Consider the following 21,410-nt stretch of genomic DNA (forward strand, 5'->3'; position numbering starts at 1 on the left):
GATTGTTTATGATGATTGGAGTTGTATTTGGTGGTTTTTGTTGGAGTTGGTTATGTTTATGGAGATGTATGATCATCATTATTTTGATCATGGGTTTATTAGGATTTGGCTCCCTTAATGCATAGCTTTTCTCTCACATAATCCCAAATTTATCCTACCTTTACCCTAGCCTTACATTACAAGCTTAAAAGACCTTCCGACCTTGTGCATAGAAGTTATGTAAATGTGAAAGTGTTGTTTATCAATGCAAGTTATGACTTGGCATATTTCGAGTCGACTAGTAGGATGAGCGTTCAATGTTTTTATACACACGAGAGTGTGAGTTGGGAGGACATTGTTCACATTAAAGGGGTTGGTTGGAGAGCGATCGGGTACATATTTTACTCGCCACATAAATGAGAGTTGAGTGTGTGAGCACTAGTCTTGAATTCTATATGTTCTTGTGGTTTGCTCTACTTGACAATTGTTAGGGAAGAAAGGTAATTGAATGGATTTGATTAATTGACTCTGAAGCATGTTTATTTGATTTACTCTGAATCGTTTGTGCTTGATTTTTACTTTTTGGGGTGAAGCATATTTATTTATTCATTGATGAGATCTTTTCTTTGGGACAAGCAAAGGTTTGGCTTGGGGGAGTTTGATGTGTCTATTTTATATAGTATTTTACCCCCGTCCTTTGGTCATAATTAGTAGTGTTTTTGGCTCTTTAGAGCCACTTTTATTACTAATTGGTGTTTTCTAGTGTTTTCGTAGATTTGGTTGACTTTTTCAGGGATTTATGCTTTTGGAGTATTTTCCCGGGATATTTTAGAGCAACTACGGAAGCTAGAAGGACGCGACCACTTTTGGAGCCCATGATCGGTGAGAGCCGGTGATTAAGGGCTCGGTAATTGGGATCCCGAGGCATTTGGACCAAGTATTCGAGACCCGAGAGGAAACCCATATTGGGCCGAGAAATCTAGCCCAATCGAAGTCCAAGCCTCAAGAGGAGTAAAGACCCGATCGGGCAACCTCTAGCCCGATCGGGCGCGGCAAACCATAGGGCTGCATGCTAAGGCGCGCCCGATCGTGCGAGCATCTAGCACGATCGGGCGATGCTTCTTGGGAAGAACGCGAAGAAAAAGGCGCGCCCGATCGGGCGGCCCTTCGCCCGATCGGGCGCGCGTTTCTAGAAGACCTGATTTAGTTTAGTTTTAATTCTTGTTTTAGAAAACGTTTAAATAGGATTTTGTACGGAATTATTAGATGACCTTCTTTCTTAGACTTTCTCTCTCTACTTAGTATTTTTCTCTCTCTTAAATTCTCTCTAAACCTTTGTTCTTAATTCTACTCTTAATTCCAGATTTATTTTGGTAACGATTTCTCTTCCCTCAATCTTAGTTGTTTATTTTATTCCTTTCATCATGATTTATTTTATTGTTTTGATTAGTTTAGTTTTTACCATGTGTGAGTAGTTCTATTTCTATGGTTTATGGGGATCTAATAAATAATATGAAGTGGTAATTGATTGTTGTTAATTATCAATGCTAGATTAATTTCCTATTGATTGATTTAATGCTCTGTGACTAGATTAGGCCTGATCTTTTATGCATGAGTTTGACAATATGGATTCGAGATTCGACAGATGAGAATTAATGTCTAGGTCTAGTTTCAATAGGCAGATTAATTTATAAATGGTTAAGTCGAGATTCGAGAGATGAGATTTAATACCGGTAAATTAATTGTGTGATTGTAATACGTAGCGAAAGCCCTTTACAATCTGGTTAATTGGTGCATTGATGATTGACTATTATTGATTATTGGTATTGCATGATAATTTCTTATTGAATTGTTTTAATGTTTTACAATTGCGGCTTGTAAAAGTGTAGCAATATTAAATTGATGAATCGAGCAGATGTTAATTTGATATTAAAGGCTATTTTCAATAAGAACTTAGATCTAGTAAATTGCGAAAGCCTGTTAGATCTATGGTGATTAATAAATTGCGAGAGCCTGTTAATCGTGTTATTTATGCAATATTAATGATTGATTACTATGTTTTACCCTGGAGTATTATTTATTGGTGAACCTATACCCTAGATCCTTTCATATATTGTTTTCTCTCTATTCTCAATCTTAGTAGTTTAGTTACTTATTCGAATATAAATATTGGTTACTAGATAATTTAGATTGTATTAATTAATTAAGAGTAAAAAGACTTATTTCCCTGTGGAGATCGACCCTACTTCCCTATCTACTTTAGTTAGAGGACTTAGGAATTATTTTTGATTAGGGGATACGACTTTACCCTGTCACCACCACCACTCCATTCATATTCAATTTTTTTTTTATTTGGCTATTAATTGAAGCTGCGTTTGGGGGTCGTGGGTCGTGGGTAGAGGCTGTTGCTGGTGGTGGGTCGAGGCTGCTGGTGGCTGGTGGTGGGTCGAGGCTGCTGCTGGTGGTTGCTCGAGGCTGCCGGTGTTTGGTGGTGGTGCATGTTCGAGGGTGTTGTTCAACCGAGCCCAAGCACGCATTCTTCAATCTTCAATCTTTGTCTTTCTCACTCTCAAATTAGGGTGAGTTCTTGCTAAATTTTAGTTTCATATGTATTAATTAGTATTAATTGTTTGGTATTCCAAAATTTCAAGTTAGGGTTTCAAGTAGTTAATCCAAGTTTCATATGTATATATATATTGTTTGAATTTGAGTAGCTTTGAATGAAATTTATGATTAGAATATATATTAGTTAACATTTTAGTTTGTTAAATGTGGTTAGTAAATTGCAATGTATGAATATAATGGATTGCTATATATATATATATATATATATATATATATATATATATATATATATATATATATATATATATATATATATATATATATATATATATATATATATATAAGTAAACTTAGTTTGATTTTGTATGTATGTTAATTTAATTATTAGCCCTATTTAAATTAATGAACTTGTTTATTGTTGAATGTCAAATAAATGCAAATAATAATTGAATGCTTGCATCATCATTTGCCTAGATACCCGTTCGAGTCTTTCTCAATAGGAGAAAGTCTTGAATAGTCCCCAGTTGGGACTGTTCTTGGACGTTTAATCTCACTTAGGTAGTGAATGTATGTCTCTTTTTCGATTTTAAGGAATATCCGGGCTTCTCATTTTCTCACCATGTTCTCTGGGTACATATGTAGGTAAGTTATTACCTACATCGTGTACTTGGAGAACTGGGGGGAAATGCTGTCGGATTTTCCTTAAAATTGAAAAGTTGACATACATTCACTAGTGAGATTAGACGTTCAAGGATGGGTTAGGTTGGAGTGATAAGGACCTTTTGGGAGCATTCATTTTTACGATTTATGGATGATATATATGCTATGTACTTTGATTACATAATATATGTTACATTTATCATTGTTTGAAATGTGTTGGTATGTTTAAAGGCAATTTAAATCGTCAATGGATCGCGGTTGGATGTATGGTAGACGTGATACATTGGAATTTTTTAATGGGGTTTAAGAGTTTTGCAAGAGTGCTTCACAGTATCAGCTTAGAACGGGTGTCAATTACCTTTATTGTCCTTGTGTCAATTGTAATAATGTCATAAGGGTCAATAGTGTGGATACCATCATGGCTCATGTACAATGTCGTGGGTTTAGGCCTCAATATCATGTTTGGGTTTGGCATGGTGAGAAGGGATCGTATAGGGAGAATGTTGTTGGCAATGAGACGCATGTTGAAAGTGCCGAGATTCATGTTGAAGAAGAAAATGGGAGTGATGATGGTGGTGAAGGGGATGACACCGAGGATGGTGGTGGTGATGATCACTTGGATGAGATGATGCGTGATGTTGAAGGTGAATTTGGTGACCGACCTGATGTATTTGAGTCATTATCAGAGGCTGCCAAAAAGCCTTTGTATCCCGGGTCCAAAAAATACACAAAACTCTCAGTCGTACTTACACTATTTAACATTAAGTCTAAGCATAACTGGAGTGACACTAGTTTCACTTCTTTGTTGACTGCGTTATGTGATATGTTGCCAGATGGGAATGAACTTCCTAATTCCTATTATTATGCAAAGAAACTATTGTGTCCATTTGGTTTGGAGTATAAAAAGATACATGCATGTCCTAATGACTGTGTTCTGTATCGAAATGAATATGAAGAGTTGGAGGAGTGTCCACGTTGCGGTAATTCGCGTTACAAGCGATCAAGCTGCAATGCTGGTAGTAAAGGACCTCCTGCCAAGGTGTTGTGGTATCTTCCTATTATTCCAAGGTTAAAGCGTCTATTTTCAATACCAAAAGACGCCAAGAACCTGAGATGGCATGCTGAGGGAAGAAAGAAAAATGGTTTGTTGAAGCATCCTGCTGACTCTCCACAATGGAAGAACATCGATATGAAGTTTAGGGCATTTGGTGGTGAAGTCAGAAATTTAAGGCTTGGGTTGTGCACGGACGGTATGAATCCATTTGGCACTCTTAGTACTAAACACAGCACATGGCCGGTACTTTTAGTGATTTACAACTTGCCTCCGTGGTTGTGTATGAAACGGAAATATATAATGCTTTCACTTTTGATAACGGGGCCAAGGCAACCTGGAAACGACATTGATGTTTACCTTGAGCCCCTTATTGATGATTTGAGAAAGATGTGGGACGAAGGTGTTACCGTTTATGATGCCCATAAGAACGAGATGTTTCTTTTGAGTGCTGCCCTTATGTGGACCATCAACGATTTTCCTGCATATGGCAATCTGTCCGGGTACAAGAACAAAGGGCATAAAGCATGTCCCATTTGTATTGATGACACACCGAACGTGTACCTTGACCACTATGGCAAAGATGTGTACGTGAGGACCCGAAGATTTCTTAGGCGCGATCATCCGTATCGTAAGCAGAAAAAGGCCTTCGATGGGAAAGTTGAGGAGGGGGTTGCGCCTAGGCCATTGAGTGGAAAGGAGGTTTATGAGAGAGTGAAGGGTATTCCATGTGTTTTTGGTAAAACAACGAAACCAATTGACCCACACGCTTTCTTTAAAAAGGAATCAATCTTTTGGAAGCTTGAGTACTGGACAGAACATGATGTTAGACATTGTCTCGATGTGATGCATATAGAGAAGAATGTTTGTGATGCAATTCTGGGGACAATTATGAACATTCCTGGAAAAACGAAGGATGGCAAGAATGCGCGGTTAGATTTGCAAGAGTGGGGTGTTCGTCCGGAGTTGTGGGTTCAAGCTAAGGTAGGGATGGCGAAGGTTAAGGAAAAGGGAAACGAAGATGGTGGCAAAACTGTAAGGGGAAGCGCAAGGACTAGGCCACGGGTATCGCAAAGAAGAAAGGTGATGGAAAAGGAAAAAACCAAAAGGTGTATTTACCTCCAGCTTGCTACACATAATCAAAGGAAGAAAAACGGAGGTTTTGTGCTTGTTTGTATGACATTAAGCTTCCTTCTGGGTTCTTGTCAAACATGAAAAGGTTTGTTTCCTTAAATAGAGAATTGAAGTTGACAAGTATGAAATCCCATGATTGTCACATGATGATGCAAGTTTTCCTACCGATTGCACTTCGTGGAATTTTACCAAAGCACGTGAGAGAAGTTATAACAAGCCTCTGTGCGTTTTTCAATACTATCTGCAGCAAAGTTCTTGATCCCTTTACACTTGATGCTCTCCAGGCGACTGTTGTGGTAACTTTGTGCAAATTTAAGATGTTTTTCCCACCTTCACTTTTTGACATAATGGTGCATTTGATTCTGCATTTTGTTCGTGAGATTAAGTTGTGTGGTCCAGTATTTATGAGGTGGTGCTACCCTTTTGAACGACACATGGGTACACTGCAAGATAAAGTAAGAAATCCAGCCCATCCGGAAGGCAGTATGATACAAGGAATTGTGTCCGAGGAGATTGGGAATTTCGTGGCATAGTATGTTGCCGTTGCCGAACCTATTGGGCTTCCTACATCCCGACATGAAGGGAGACTTGATGGTCATGGCACAATCGGGTCAAAAAGGATCTGGGCTGCTCGAGATCAAATCATGCAAGCTCACTTATTTGTGCTTCATCATATTGCGGAGGTTCACCCATATTTAGAAGAGCACATGGATAGTTTGCGTGTTGAATATCCATCAAAAGGGGAAAGAGCACTAATGCAGTTGCATAATAAGATGTTTGTGAAGTGGTTCCATGATCGTGTGATGCGTCAATTGGATGAGGCTGTGTGAGATACAATAAAGTGTCTAGCTTATGGTCCAAAGGAAGATGTTCATTCATTTGAGGGATATGATATAAATGGGTACACATTTCGGACTGAAAGTCGGGATCAGAAATCCTCATCGACTCAAAATAGTGGTGTCACTCTTGTGGCTTCATCAAGAGAGTTTGCAAGTGCGAAGGATACATCACCAGTTGACGCACTATTATCATACTATGGACGAATTCAGGAAATATGGGAACTAGTTTACCGTGACTTCAAGGTTGGTCTATTCAAGTGTAAATGGGTCGATAATAATAGGCGCAACGTGAGAAATGATGACTTCACTCTTGTAGATCTTGGCCACTTGCGGGATAGTCTTGAACCATTCATCCTTGCATCTCAAGCTAAGCAAGTGTTCTATGTAACTGACCCGTCCGATCCAAGATGGTCCATCGTCCTGTCTGGCAAAAGGAGAATTTTAGGGGTTGGAGAGGTTGAGGACGAGGAAGAATATGATGCATTTGATGATTCTCCCCCTTTCACTGCTCCTACACTTGATGTAGCAACTGATGTAGATGATGATGCTACTTATATTCGATCTGACCACAATGAGGGAATACACGAATGAGGTACTTTTATTAATGCATGTTTTATTTACTAAATATCTTATGCTCCAACAACTTTGTTTATTTCGGGAAGTGTTTTATTTTTTTATATTTTCAACGTATAAGCATGTAATATGAACTAAATATATGAATTGTTTAGAGGATTATATGTGAATTTGTTATGAAACCAAAGAAGTTGGGTAAGTGTTTGTCTTTCATCGTGCCTCGGAATTGATTGCCATTACTAATGACTAACAACATGCTTTGCTTGTTTACTGTAGGTGTGCACATATCATGGATCCTGATGAGAACCTTCATTCTGATGAGGATATGGATGATGATGATGGTGACGAGTTGTATGATGTTAATAAGGAGACGGATATGGGGGAACCGGAAGACCAAGCTTATGACCAGTTCCAACATAAACTTGATGAATTTGAGCGTATAGCTGAAACTGCCCCACCTATTGATGATAATGTGGTTACCGAAGTTGTAGGTGATCCACATTGTGAAACTCAAATGCAAAGGCAAGTGAAAAAAACCGGTGGTGGAGGAGGGGTAAAGCCACCGGTGAACAGAAGGAGTAGGGGTGCAACTAAAGCTTTCAAGAAACCCGGCGTTCCTATGGTGCTTGAGTTTGATGAGTTAGATCAACCTACTGGCCAATGGCGCGACAAATTTTCTAGTCAAGTTGGCATTGTAACTCGTAAAATACCAATCACACTTGAGTTTGCCGAGATACCTCACGGGTTGCTTCAAAAATTTTGGGACGATACTATGGTAAGTATTTATTTCAATCAAACTTTTATTTTAAATTCATATATATCAAAAAAAAAATTGCAAAAAAAACCCCCGGCCTAACCCGAGGGCTGCAGCCGGCAGCTGCCTGGGTGCTGCAGCTGCCCGGGGCTGCTGCCTGGGTGCTGCAGCTGGCCTGGGCAGCAGCCTGGGTGCTGCAGCTGCCTGGGTGCTGCAGCTGCCCGGGGCTGCTGCCTGGGTGCTGCAGCTTCCTGGGCAGCAGCCTGGGTGCTGCAGCTGCCTGGGTGCTGCAGCTGCCTGGGCTGCTGCCTAGGTGCTGCAGCTGCCCGGGGCTGCTACCTGGGTGCTGCAGCTGGCCTGGGCAGCTGCCTGGGTGCTGCAGCTGCCTGGGCTGCTGCAGCTTCCTGGGCTGCTGCCTGGGTGCTGCAGCTGCCTCGGCTGCTGCCTTGCCCGATGCCTGGGTTTTTTTTTCATTTTTTTTCTCTTGCCTAACGTGGATGTTTGCGCCAATTACAGAGTATGTTCCATATTCCTGATGAGCCGGCCAAGAGAAAAGTATTTGAAGCTTTTGTACAGGAGAGATTTAAAAACTTCAAGAGTTACTTGAGGACGAGATGGATCCATAAGAGAAGAAAGAGAAGACCAAAGAAAAATGTGCCTGCAGATGGAGAAGAAGAGAAACCTGATAAGAAACCGTGGGATTTATATCCACAAATAACGGTGGATGATTGGGAGAAGTTTGTGGAAAAATCTTCCACTAGGGCCGCACTTGTATGTTTTTATTTATCAATAGAGTCGGCTACTCATATTTAGTTTCTTACAATGACTGATGCTAACATATATTTCTGAATGTATAGGAAAAAAGCGAACAAGCTAGAATCAATGCCGGAAAGAAATTGTATAGCCATCATATGGGTTGTAAGACCTTTGCGGAGTCAAGACCAAAGTGGGTCAAAGCGGGTCTATACCCCAAATCCATAATGTCATCAACTGATAAACCACTTTCTTCCACGGTCACAACTTTGGTTAATCGTGCAATCGACTGGTGGTGTGTTATGCATGGGATGGACAAGGAAACCGGCAAGTATGTCATGCAACCGGATAAGAAAGTAGTAGCAGATGCACTTGTAAGCAAATTTTTCTACTTATTAATTATATTTCCTTGTCAAGTACATTGTACTAAGATCTGATAAATTTTTGTGTTGTTAAAGCTCGAGCATACTTCGGAAGTGATTGAAGGCAAGCTGACTCTAAGCATCGAACATGATCCTTTCACCTTAGCTTTGGGAAAACCATACCACCATGGGCGAGTAATTGGTTTTGGCGGGAAACAAATAGGGTGGGAGAAAGTGATGGGTTCAGAATACACCAAATCAGCAAAAAGCAGATCAAGTGTTAATTCGCCACATCGGATTGATGAGAAGGAAAAGGAATCAATTAAGGCGGAGATACGCGCGGAGCTGCAAGAACAGATGCAAAGTCAATTCAATGCCATTCTGAAGCACATGAACTTGCCGCCTTTGCCATTTCCCACGAGTACCCCAGTAGACTCATGTAGTCACCCAGGAGGCCCCGAGGACGATCCAGTAGTTAAGAGAGAGGTAATTTTAGTACAAGGACGAATTACGTCATATGAAGTTCGTCTAATGAGGTCGTTTGCATGTTTAATTATTTTACTTTTGCAGGATCCAAGTCCTATGGATGCAGAGTCACTGAAGAGAGCAAATCCGATGCCTGAACCTTTCCCAGATGTTAAGGTGAACTTCACTACGTAATCAGCTTTTCTTATGTTAGGCTTTCGTTTATTATTTCTTAACTTATGTCCTAACTCCTAACCAAATATGTAGGAAGAGACGCCTTGTGAGCTTCTTCACCCCGGGGAAACAACCGGTGGACAGTTGCAGTTGGTGGGGTATGGTAGTGCACAACCTTTTGACAAGGTGCATTTTAAGTCTAATACTAGCACCCATTACATCTCGGTCGGGATCGATTCTATAGTTGCTGGGTTTGAGGACTTACCACTACCGGTGCCTAGAGAGGAATATGATTTTTTTAAGCTGCGTGACGCGACCGGGAGCTTTGTGCAATGGCCACGTGATTGGTTGAGGTTGGTAGGAGGGGTAAGTAAACAATACTTGTATGTAACTACTTGTATGTAACTAGATTAACATGTGCTTTGTGCAATGACCATGTTTTTTTATGCTACTAGATTACTATGGAAATTCATTTCGCTAAAAGGAAGAAGGTGGAGAAGCAAAAATCCAAGGAAGAAGGTCCTCCGAAGATGGAACAAGGACAAGTGTCGAAGAAGAGTTCGAGAGCTTCATGTACTCCACTAGTAGAAGCCAAAGTCCTTAGGTCGCTTTCGAAAGCGTGTACTTTTCTTCACAACCGTGTTAGTGAGTTGCCTACGGGTACACATATTCAAGTGAACTTGCCTAAGGCATTGTTCCACTATGATGAGGATTCGATCGCATATATTTCTAGAAAGGATTTGACGGAATTTCTAACCGGTTCCATGCTTAACATTTCCATCATTCAAACATTCATGAGGTAAATTAACGAGACTATTTCTAAACATATTGTATTTTTGATATTTTCGTACCAAAACAATGCAACTAGTAATTACTTGCACACATTACTTTCTTGAAGGTCACTACAGGAGCTCCTTGCTAGTAAACCCGATGGTGAAGCAGCAGTTGGGTGGTTATGCCCCGAGCAGACCTCCGTAACCAAATGCTTGCATAACCCTCGTGATGTGATAGATTACCTTGAGCGGGGTATTAGAGAATCAATGCGTGCGGGAAACAAGTTCTTATTAGCCCCTTGTTTTGAGGAGTAAGTTTAAATATGTCACTCTTAATTTGTTTGTTAAGTATAGATGTTGACGCATAACAATTGATGGATTGATATTTGCTTTAATATACATGTAGTCTACATTGGAGCCTTATGGTGATTTGTGTTTCCAATAACACAATCTACTACTTTGACTCGGCTCGTATATGGCCACCAAGGAAGTTGCTAGTGAATAACCTATTGAATAGGTACATACCGCTTTATATATTTTGTTTTGTATCATCACCTAAGTGATTGAGTGGCTATGTTCCTAAATCGTTTGTTTTTTATTTTTTTGAAGTGTTATGAAGAAGTTGAATTGTCGTTCGGTTGCGGGTCCCACGTGGAAATATGCGAAGGTAAAGCCTTGATATATTGATTTATTTAATAAAATTGCCTTGAGTTTTATCATAGCATGACTATTTTAACTTTGTGTCATTTTAGTGTGCGCAACAAGACAACGGCGTTGACTGTGCCCTATACGTGATGAGGTTTATGCATGACATAGTCAATAGGTGCACTGAAGCCCAACACATTAAGGAGGTACTTGTTTTTACTTTTTTCCGATTCGATTTCAGGTAAGAGTCGTCCTAAAACTAAGTATAATGATAATTTGCTATGATTCCAAACATTAGACACCTAAGACAAGTTGTAATTGACATGTTATGATAAAGAAATAGCTCATTAGATAAGAAATGTAGAAATCGGGCAACGTAGTAGTGAAATAGGCGATTTCGGGTAAAAGCCGTCCTAAAACTTAGTATAATGGTAATTTGCAATGATTTCAAACATTAGACACGTAAGACTAGTTATAATTGACATGTTATGATAAAGAAATTGCTCATTAGATAAAAAATGTAGAAATCGGGCAAAGTAGTAGTGAAATAGGCGATTTTGGGTAAAAGTCGTCCTAAAACTTAGTAGAATGCTAATTTCCTATGATTTCAAACATTAGACATCTAAGACTAGTTATAATTGACATGTTATGATAAAGAAATTGCTCATTAGATAATAAATGAAGAAACCGGGCAAAGTAGTAGTGAAATAGGCGATTTCGGGTAAAAGCCGTCCTAAAAGTTAGTATAATGGTAATTTGCAATGATTTCAAACATTAGACACGTAAGACTAGTTATAATTGACATGTTATGATAAAGAAATTGCTCATTAGATAAGAAATGTAGAAATCGGGCAAAGTAGTAGTGAAATAGGCGATTTTGGGTAAAAGCCGTCCTAAAACTTAGTAGAATGCTAATTTCCTATGATTTCAAACATTAGACATCTAAGACTAGTTATAATTGACATGTTATGATAAAGAAATTGCTCATTAGATAAGAAATGAAGAAACCGGGCAAAGTAGTAGTGAAATAGGCGATTTCGGGTAAAAGTCGTCCTAAAACTTAGTATAATGGTAATTTGCAATGATTTCAAACATTAGACACGTAAGACTAGTTATAATTGACATGTTATGATAAAGAAATTTCTCATTAGGTAAGAAATGTAGCAATGGGGAAAGTGAGCACCCGAGGCAACTACAGCACCCGAGGCAACAGCCTCGGGTTATGCTAGGCAGCTGCAAGCAGCCAGCCACCAAACTGCAACAGCTGCCAGGCAGCAGCAGTAGCAGCAGCAGCAGCCTAGGCAGCTGCACAGGCAGCCGCAGCAGCCACCTGGCAGCTGCAGTAGCAGCCACCTGGCAGCTGCAGCAGCAGCCAAGCCGCTGCACAAGCAGCTGCAGCAGCAGCAGCCAGGCCGCTGCACAAGCAGCTGCAGCAGCCACCGGGGAGCTGCACAAGCAGCTGCAGCAGCCACCAGGAAGCTGCCAAGGCAGCTGCAGCAGCCACCAGGCAGCTGCCAAGGCAGCTCCTGCAGCCACCAAGGCAGCTCCTGCAGCCATCAGGAAGCTGCCAAGGCAGCTCTTGCAGCAGCCCAAGCATCATCCGTTCAAGAAACCGAGCCGTTCATGCAATTTTGTGTAATTTTTACGTACTTGCATTGTTAGTGTATTATGGGCAATGTTTGTGAAAAAAAATTCCAAACGAAAAAAAATGTAAAAAATGGGCAAGTAGAAGTGGAATAGGCGATTTTGGGTAATTGTCGTCCTAAAACTGAGTAAAATGATCTTTTGCTATGATTTAAAACATTAGACACCTAAGACTAGTTGTAATTGACATGTTATGATAGATAAATAGCTCATTAGATAAGAAATGTAGAAAACGGGCAAAGTAGCAGTGAAATAGGTGATTTTTGGTAAAAGCCGTCCTAAAAATTAGAATAATGCTAATTTGCTATGATTTCAAACATTAGACACCTAAGACTAGTTGTAATTGACATGTTATGATAGATAAATAGCTCATTAGATAAGAAATGTAGAAAACAGGCAAATTGGTAAAAGCCGTCCTAAAACTTAGTTCGTTGAATGCTAAATCGGGCAAGTTAGAATGATGTTTATATATATATATGTGTGTGTATATATATATATATATATATATATATATATATATATATATATATATATATATATATATATATATAATTTTATGTAATATATGAATGATGTTTAATGTTTGGTATTTTTAGCTTTTCAAAGGTTTGTAAGATTCAAAGGGAAAGCCCTTTGACAAAGGAAGAAGTTGATGAAATTCACGACATGTGGGCTTTTTTTGTGACATTTGATGGCATCTAGGTAGAATATATAATATATATGTGTTAGTTAGATAATGAATTTGATTGAGTTTTTTTTTATTTTTTTTATGAACAATTAATATTTAATTAATTAGTTACCATATCTTTTTTATTTTTAGTATGTAGTAAATCCATATGTACATTATATTACTTATTTGTAATTAGTACTATACATTATTTATGAGTTTTATATATGTTATTATTATTATGCATTTTATTGTTATTGAATTATTATTATTTTAAAATTTGTAATATTTTTAATTAAATTATTATTAATTATTAATATTAATTAATAATAATATTAATAATAATAATAATTTTTAAAAAACTGGATTAATGTGCATATCAAAACAGGTCACTAATAATATTATTATTATTAATTATTATATATATTAAAATAAAAAAAAATAAAAAAAAAATACAAATGGGAAGCGGTTTTGGCGCCAAACCGCTTGCCATTCCCCCCAAATGGGAAGCGGTTCTGAACCGCTTGCCATTTACATGGCAATTGGCAAGCCCCCCAAACCCATGCGGTTCAGAACCGCTTCCCATTTGGGGGTTTGAACCGCTTCCCATAATGTTTTTTCTACTAGTGTTACTCCGAAAAAAAACGACACAAAAAAAAGACTACCCTAAAATACGGTAAAAAAAAAAAGTGGTGCACGACTAAAGAAAAAAGTGTGTGAACACGATATGTGAGTGATTAAGTGAGGTTATAGACGCGTGTTTTGACCGTACAGCTACACATGACACCAGACTGGACATATAAACCACATACGTATGCACAAAAATCGAAAAAAGACTGACGGGACACTTTTCCTGGGCACCGTGTCACGGTGCTGATTGTCGTGACACGGTGCAGTCTACCGTCAGACGGTAGAAAGTCCCGTGTCATGGCACTGTTCACCGTGGCGCGGCAGAACATGCCGTGACACGGTGCACAGTTCCAGGTCTGTTTTGTGATTTTTCCAGATTTTAATCGATTTTAGGTCCGTACTAATTACTATGTGAAAATAAAAACCCTCGGTCATGGGTTAAACAAAAGAATAAACACATGAAGGTTAGCACCAAACAACCATGTAGCATTTAGGCTTGATGATGTAAGAAAGTTCGCAACCTAGAGTCAAGATCTATGTTCAACTATTGGTCAAGCTTTGGGTGTCAAAAGGGTACCATGGTTAAGAGTTTGGACGCGTTAGCAAGGCAGCCTCCCTTGAGGGTGTATGCCAACGGGCGGCTCCGCGAGTTCGTTATGAAATCGAACTCGACTCCATGGTTTGGGTGGATTTAATAACTCGGATGAACCCTTATTGCCATGAGCGTTTTTGGGTTGATAGAGCTTAAATCCCCTGGGGCTAAGACGCATGTAGAACACATACGTTTTTTTAGAAAAATCGAAGGAAGTTGACTGTGAGAAGAGAAAATAAGCCACCGGACTGATTTTAGGAATGCCGTGACACGGAAAAAATTCCCGTGCCACGGTACTGCACACCGTCAAACGGTGCACTGTACCGTGACACGGCAGATTTTGCCATGGCATGGCAGTCAGATAATCTGACTGGTGCCCTGTTTTCCTTCGTACGCAATCAAGTTATTCAATTTTTCCTACGGGACAGACCTAAATGCGACGTTAAAACGTCATGCAATGCCAAAATGCCAAATTAATCACAGGAATATTTTTTCAAGAATATTTCAAGTCTCATCCACTCATCTTAATTAAATACCGATCACTCAAATCGATAAATAACCAAGAATCCTCCCCAGTGGAGTCGCCAAATTGTGGGCGTCGTTCGAAGTGCGCCTAGTATGCGTGAATATGCTTGGCACTCATAGGAAGTGGGAATTGACATAATACGATAAGGGACACGATTAGGGACAAGGAAAGTAGGGAGCCGCCAACAAGATTTTAAGGAACTTGTAAACCGTTCACGGATCATAAAAGGCAACCACGAATAAGGGACAACAATCGGCAACAACGATTGACCCGTGAAGGTTACACCCCATTCATAATCCATGAGATTACTAACTCCATATGGTTCGGAACCACGAAAGGAGGATCGGGGATGATGGTACGAAGTGAGTCATGGAATCACATTCGCCCGTATTGGCCTCTACTCGATTCTTATAGTGAAAAGTGATTCATGCGATCTCAAAGGCATATGAATAGAGATTCAATTTGCTCCAAACTATTATTATGCTAAATTGGTTGAATATTAATGCAACACATTATTCTAAAATATTTGTGATCACTTGATTAAACAATAAGATTAAAAAGGAACCTAAACCGGTTGTCCAAATTATCTTATTAGGCGTGATTTTCAATTACATATTCCTTTTAAACATGCAATATGGTGATCAATAAAAAATAATAGAATAACATCAATATTGGAAGCAATTTAACAATAATTCCAACAATATAAAACCGTTAGAAAATAATAGAAATAAAAGGAACATAATTCTTACTTTGATTCTGTTTGTTTGCAACTACAAAATAATAAACGAGTTAGTAACTTCAAGGGAATAATAATAAAACAATAATATAATTAAATTAAATTAAATAGAATTGATTTGGGGCCAAACCCTCAAACAGTTCTACCTTTCATGCCTTGTCTTAAGGACAGAACCACGAGTAAAGTATGGACTCCTTGGAGTACTTGAAGAAGGAATTTTGAAATAAGAAGGGTAGGCTAGTGTTTAGGCTAGAGCATAGAAGAGAGAAAAAAACTAGAGAATTATTGATGCCCCGTACATCAGAAATGAGGGGGTATTTATAGAGAAAATGTGCTGAGGGAACACACGGAACCCTTAAATGATAAAAACCCTAAAAAAGTATCCCGCGACACGGCAAACTGTACCATGACACGGGAAGTCTCACCGTCAGACGGGAAACAATCCCGTGACACGATGCAATTTTTAAGTGACGCGGGAAATTTTTAGTAAACGGGGAAGAAAACGCGTTAAGGGTTTACGCGGAAAGGACACGGAAATTCCCGTGTAACAGCAAGATTCCCGTGTCACGGGAAATCCCACCGTCAGACGAGAATAATTCCCGTGACACGGTGGGTTCCTGCCGTGGCGCGGGAATTTTCAGCCCGCTTTTTCGTCTAAATACATTTTTAACCCTAATTTCGTTCAGCATTTTGAGTGCCGATTGATAATTTCGGGCCTTATTCTGATTTATTATTATTTGGGCTAAAATAAGAAAATAAGTAAATAAAATAAATAAAAGTTTTGGGCCAAAAATAAATAATAAAACAATAAAATAAAAAAGGTTTGGGCTGAAATTAAATAATAAGTTTGGGCTGAAATTAAAACTATGTTTTTACCAAACATCAAGACTAATCCATGGACTGTTCAAAAATACGAATGTAATCAAATACGATTTTTTAAGCACTCTCGGGATTAAATACTGAACCCGACCAATAGTAGCGGTGAAAGGATGTTCATCATCGGGTTTGGTTTTGGGGAGACATTTTTAGGTGTCTACAATACGAAAAGTCTTTTTTACACTAGACTGAAAAATTTGTTTGACAAAGATAACATAAAATATGTCATAGCTTATTGGATTTACTATGTGTAGCCTTTACCGCTTGGAGAGGTGATACACATACAACAATTGTATATGTAGCCTTTACCGTACCGCTTGAGGTTGCATATTTGAATATCATATATGTCATACGTAGGGATTAGTTGCTACGATAATCACCACGATTGAATGTGGTTTTCCGTACTAGTTAATGAGGACAACCCGAGCAAAAACCAAAAAAACTACTAAAGGTTATGGTAACAATTACAATCGATACAAAATGTTAAAATAATCCTTACAAAAAGTTAACTTTAATTTCTTGTAGTGGTAGGCTGCCCCAAATATTGCAAATGTTTTTGAGATTCTAAATCATTCCAAACATTTTGGGATTCCAATGATTTCTTGGGATTAAAACGTTGCAAATGTGGAGTGTGGAGAACAAAATATGATGGTAAAGGCCACATCAATTAGGCAAAATTGATGATCTAGTGGTTTCACCTCAGCATTATAAGCAACCTCCTCTAAAGATGTGGCATCCACCATTTTTATATCCACTATCACACTCCGCAATCCACTAACACACTCACTTCCTTAGCGTTGCAGTTGCACACACCATCTCACCATTTTTGACAAGTGAGTAATTATAATTTTCGTGATTATATAATTTTCAATTTGTCATTATATGGTAAATGAGACATTCAAAAGATGATCATCACCATCTACCTACTACTAAAAATCTTCTTAGTGCAACTTTCAAATAAAATCGTATACAATGTATTGTATTTAATGAATGTAATTAATGTTACAATAATCAAAATTTACCCCATCATATTTTACTTATTGTTTACAATAAAAAAGATCTCTTATTACAATAATATTACACCTTAAGTTCACTTTAAATGCAAACAAACTTTTATAAAATTAGAGTACACAATATAAATTATTTATCCATTATAATTATTCTAAAATAATGATCAAAAGTTAACCTGTTATAAATAAAATAAAGATATGTTATTTTATTTTGTTTAAGTGAGTAAAAGTCAAATATCAATGAGTCAAAAATAACTATATCAACCTCATACTAATAAAACGTATATCATTGTTTATATATACATTAAAATCATATTAGCTTTAAAGTTACACATATAGGTTAAGAGTTATCCAAAATTAACTAAAAGTTACCGAAAAGTGTTTGATGTAAACTAATATCGGGTGTACACAAAGCTTGGGTCTTACTAAATTCAATTTTCTCCGAAAACCAACTCAACTATAATATAATTACATGATCTTCTCCCAACATTTAATATATATCTAAAACCAAGGGAGAGGCCAAGGCCCACCCTAGCTTCCCCTTGGTTTCGCTCCTGCACATGAAATCATATACCATGAGATGTTTTTTCCCTTTCTAATTACACAAAATTTTTGCAAAAAGTGTTTGGTTGACATCATATGGGAATAAGTATTTCCTAGGGGGCTTGGTGATGAGTTATCTCCCATGCTATGTGGGAATTTACGTTCCCCTAAGAAATTTCTAACCAACCACAACATCTATATTTTTTTTACACATTTTAAATTAGCTATTGCCTAGAAAATTCCGTTTCCTAGGAAAATATTATCCAACCAAATAAGCACTAGTGAGTAGTGACTCTAGTATAAACGGAATAAACTCACGTAGTATAAATTGCACAGTTAAATCCCTCAGTTTTATAAATTTTGCTCTAAATTTAAAAATCTATTTTTATTTAATCGGATTAATGAATTATTTAATGTTAATAAATTATTTATTACTCCCTCCATCTCTAAATATAGTTCTCATTTGACTTTTTCACAATCTCCATGACGTGTCTTAAAATGTCTATATGTCTATTCTCATACGCATAAAAACTTGATATTTAAAAAATATACAATGTGACGAATTCAACAATATCCCGAATGAACCCATAATCTCTTATAAATTAATTCGAATTTATGGTTTAAGTTTTCAGAGTTTGACCTAGATAAGTCAAATGAGAATTATATTTAGGGACGGAGGGAGTAGTATGTTACAATAACATTTGCAGGGAAAAAAAAAGGCATCAAAGAAGAACGATAAACAACAAGATCAGATGAACGGTGAACAACAAGAAGACATTTAACAACTTATCTATATATACTATATACTAAAGTAATCACCAGAGTTATCCCTTAAGTACACATGTCACATTCACAACAAAAATTTTCCCGCCCAAATATTTTTTAGCTTTTTTTTAAAATTTCTTTTTTTCCCTTAAAAAATAACATGATAAAAAAAATTTAATGAAAAAAAACTTACAATAATTTATAAAATATTTTAAATAATGTATCTAACAAGAGAATTTTAAGGATAGACATGATATGAATTCAAATTCAAAAATAAAAAATGTTACATATAAGCCATTTCATTTAAACTAACTCCATTTTAATTGAATTTTATTCATTTATTTATTTATTTTTATTTTCAAGTCTTATTATTATAAATCCGTGCATTTGCACGGGGATAAAACTAGTATAAATAAAGATGAACAACAAAAATAAATAAATAAATAAATAAGGTTTTTTAAAAGAAAATATGACAAGTTAATACTATATTGGAAATGACAAAGCTCTTTCAAATTTAAAAATTTAGGAGTTTCGTTTTTAGTTGATATTCAAATTGAAATTTTGGTTTTAAGTGGTAAATAAGTCCAATTTTAATGCCCAATAGAAATATGTCAACTCATGTTGTATGTGAGCTATCACATACAACCATTGTATGTGTAGTCCTTTCCCTACAAAATATATAGGGAGTATAATATGCATGTTCTAACTAATTACAATTCAATCATCGAGAATCAATGCAGTATTAATGTTAGATAAACACAAAGTAATATATAACTCTAATTAATATCACATCAAGTTGGAGCATGAAAATGGCTTTAAATATGACTTTTGATTTGGTCAATATAAATAATTTATGTTAAGTTTTTTTTTTTTTTTTTTTTTTTTTTGAAGGCAAAATAATTTATGTTAAGTAAAATAATATAAGGCCCTGTTCTTTTGAGCTTCTAAGCAGAGCAGAGCATAGCAAGGGTCAGCAGAGCAGAGTAGATTAAATTTCAACAGAACAGAGCTGATTTCAGGATAGCAGAGCAGAGCCGAGCCGAGCAGAGCAGAGCAGATTTCAACATTATTATTAATACTATTATTAATGTTATTATTGTTGTTGTTGTTATTACTGTTATTACTATTATTATTATTATTATTATTATTATTATTATTATTATTATTATTATTATTATTATTATTATTATTATTATTATTATTATTATTATTATTATTATTATTATTATTATTATTAAGTGCATATACAATTTAGGTGAGTGAAAACATAAATATATGTGTACCATATTTAACATATGTTAATAGTAGAAAGATAAAAGACAACAGTTTACTTATATTTATTTCACAAAAATTATAAAATAAAATGATTTAATGAGTAATAATGATTTTACTTATAAATTTGTCTTAATCATATATTTTTTTACCCTAAAAATAATAATAATGTACAAAGTACTACTTGAAAACAACCTATTTTTTAAAAAAATCTTAAAATGTATGGAAAGATTTGAAAAATAATTCAACTCAATGAACTAACAATCAATACCCACATAAAATGTTTCTACACATATATTGTGATTCTAATATCAAATGTTTATTAAAGAAATTGTTATTAATTGTTATTATTATCATTATTAATTTTTTTGAAAGAATTATTATAATTATTAGAAATTTTTAATTAATAATATTATTAAATATTAATTCTTAATAGTTTGAATTATTATATATTATTATTGATAATAATTATTATTAATTATTATTATGATTAATAAATATTAATTATTATTATTATGAATAATTATTAAAATTATTTTAATATTAATAACTATTATAATTATTCAAAATAATAAATTATTATCATCAAAACAATATTAATTACTTCCTCCGTTCTATTAATATTGCAACAATGGACTTTTTGCACTATTCATCACTCTTGTTTGACCATATAATATGAGTTATACGTTAAGCAAAATATAGTCAAGTGGGATCTTGTTGGATTCGTCTCATAAAATACTTTCACAATATCAACTTTTTATAATTTTTACTCTTACACAATTATAGATATTTAGCATATAAAATGTGTTTTGGGATGCGTAATTTCCTCCTTGTTGCAATATTAACAGAACGGAGGAAGTATTATTATTGAATATTAATTATTATTGTTGTTATTATTAAATAGAGCAAAGCAGCAAAGCAGAGCAGAGTCGAGCAAATTTCTTTTGAGCAGAGTAGAGTAGAGCAGATTTGATTTGAGCAGAGGAGAGCAGAGCAGGGCTCAGCAGGGCAAAGCAGAGCAGAGCAGCTCCAAAGAACGGGGCCTAAGTTCGGCAATATAATTTAAGTTTGGAAAATATAAGGTGAAGAGAAGATGGACCAATAGTAAATGAGCTCCTTGTCCTTATTTTTTCCGAGTACAATTTAGGAAACTCTGTTTGCATCAAACTTTCCCAACTTTTAATTTTGTAAGAATAAATGAATAATCATCCAATAGCAAGAAAATGTTCATTTTTTAAACGATTATTTCACCAAATGCCACTGAGTACTTATAAAATTCACCAAATACCATTAAGGTTTTCAAAATTCACCAAATGCCACTGACAAACCATATAATGACACCTCGTGCCACTAATAGCATATGAACGTTAATTTTCCGTTAATGCAATTCTTATTTCACCAAATGCCATTACTTTGGAAAAT

Source organism: Chenopodium album, chromosome 8 (assembly GCF_948465745.1).
Source record: "Chenopodium album chromosome 8, dcCheAlbu1.1, whole genome shotgun sequence".
NCBI lineage: Eukaryota > Viridiplantae > Streptophyta > Magnoliopsida > Caryophyllales > Amaranthaceae > Chenopodium > Chenopodium album.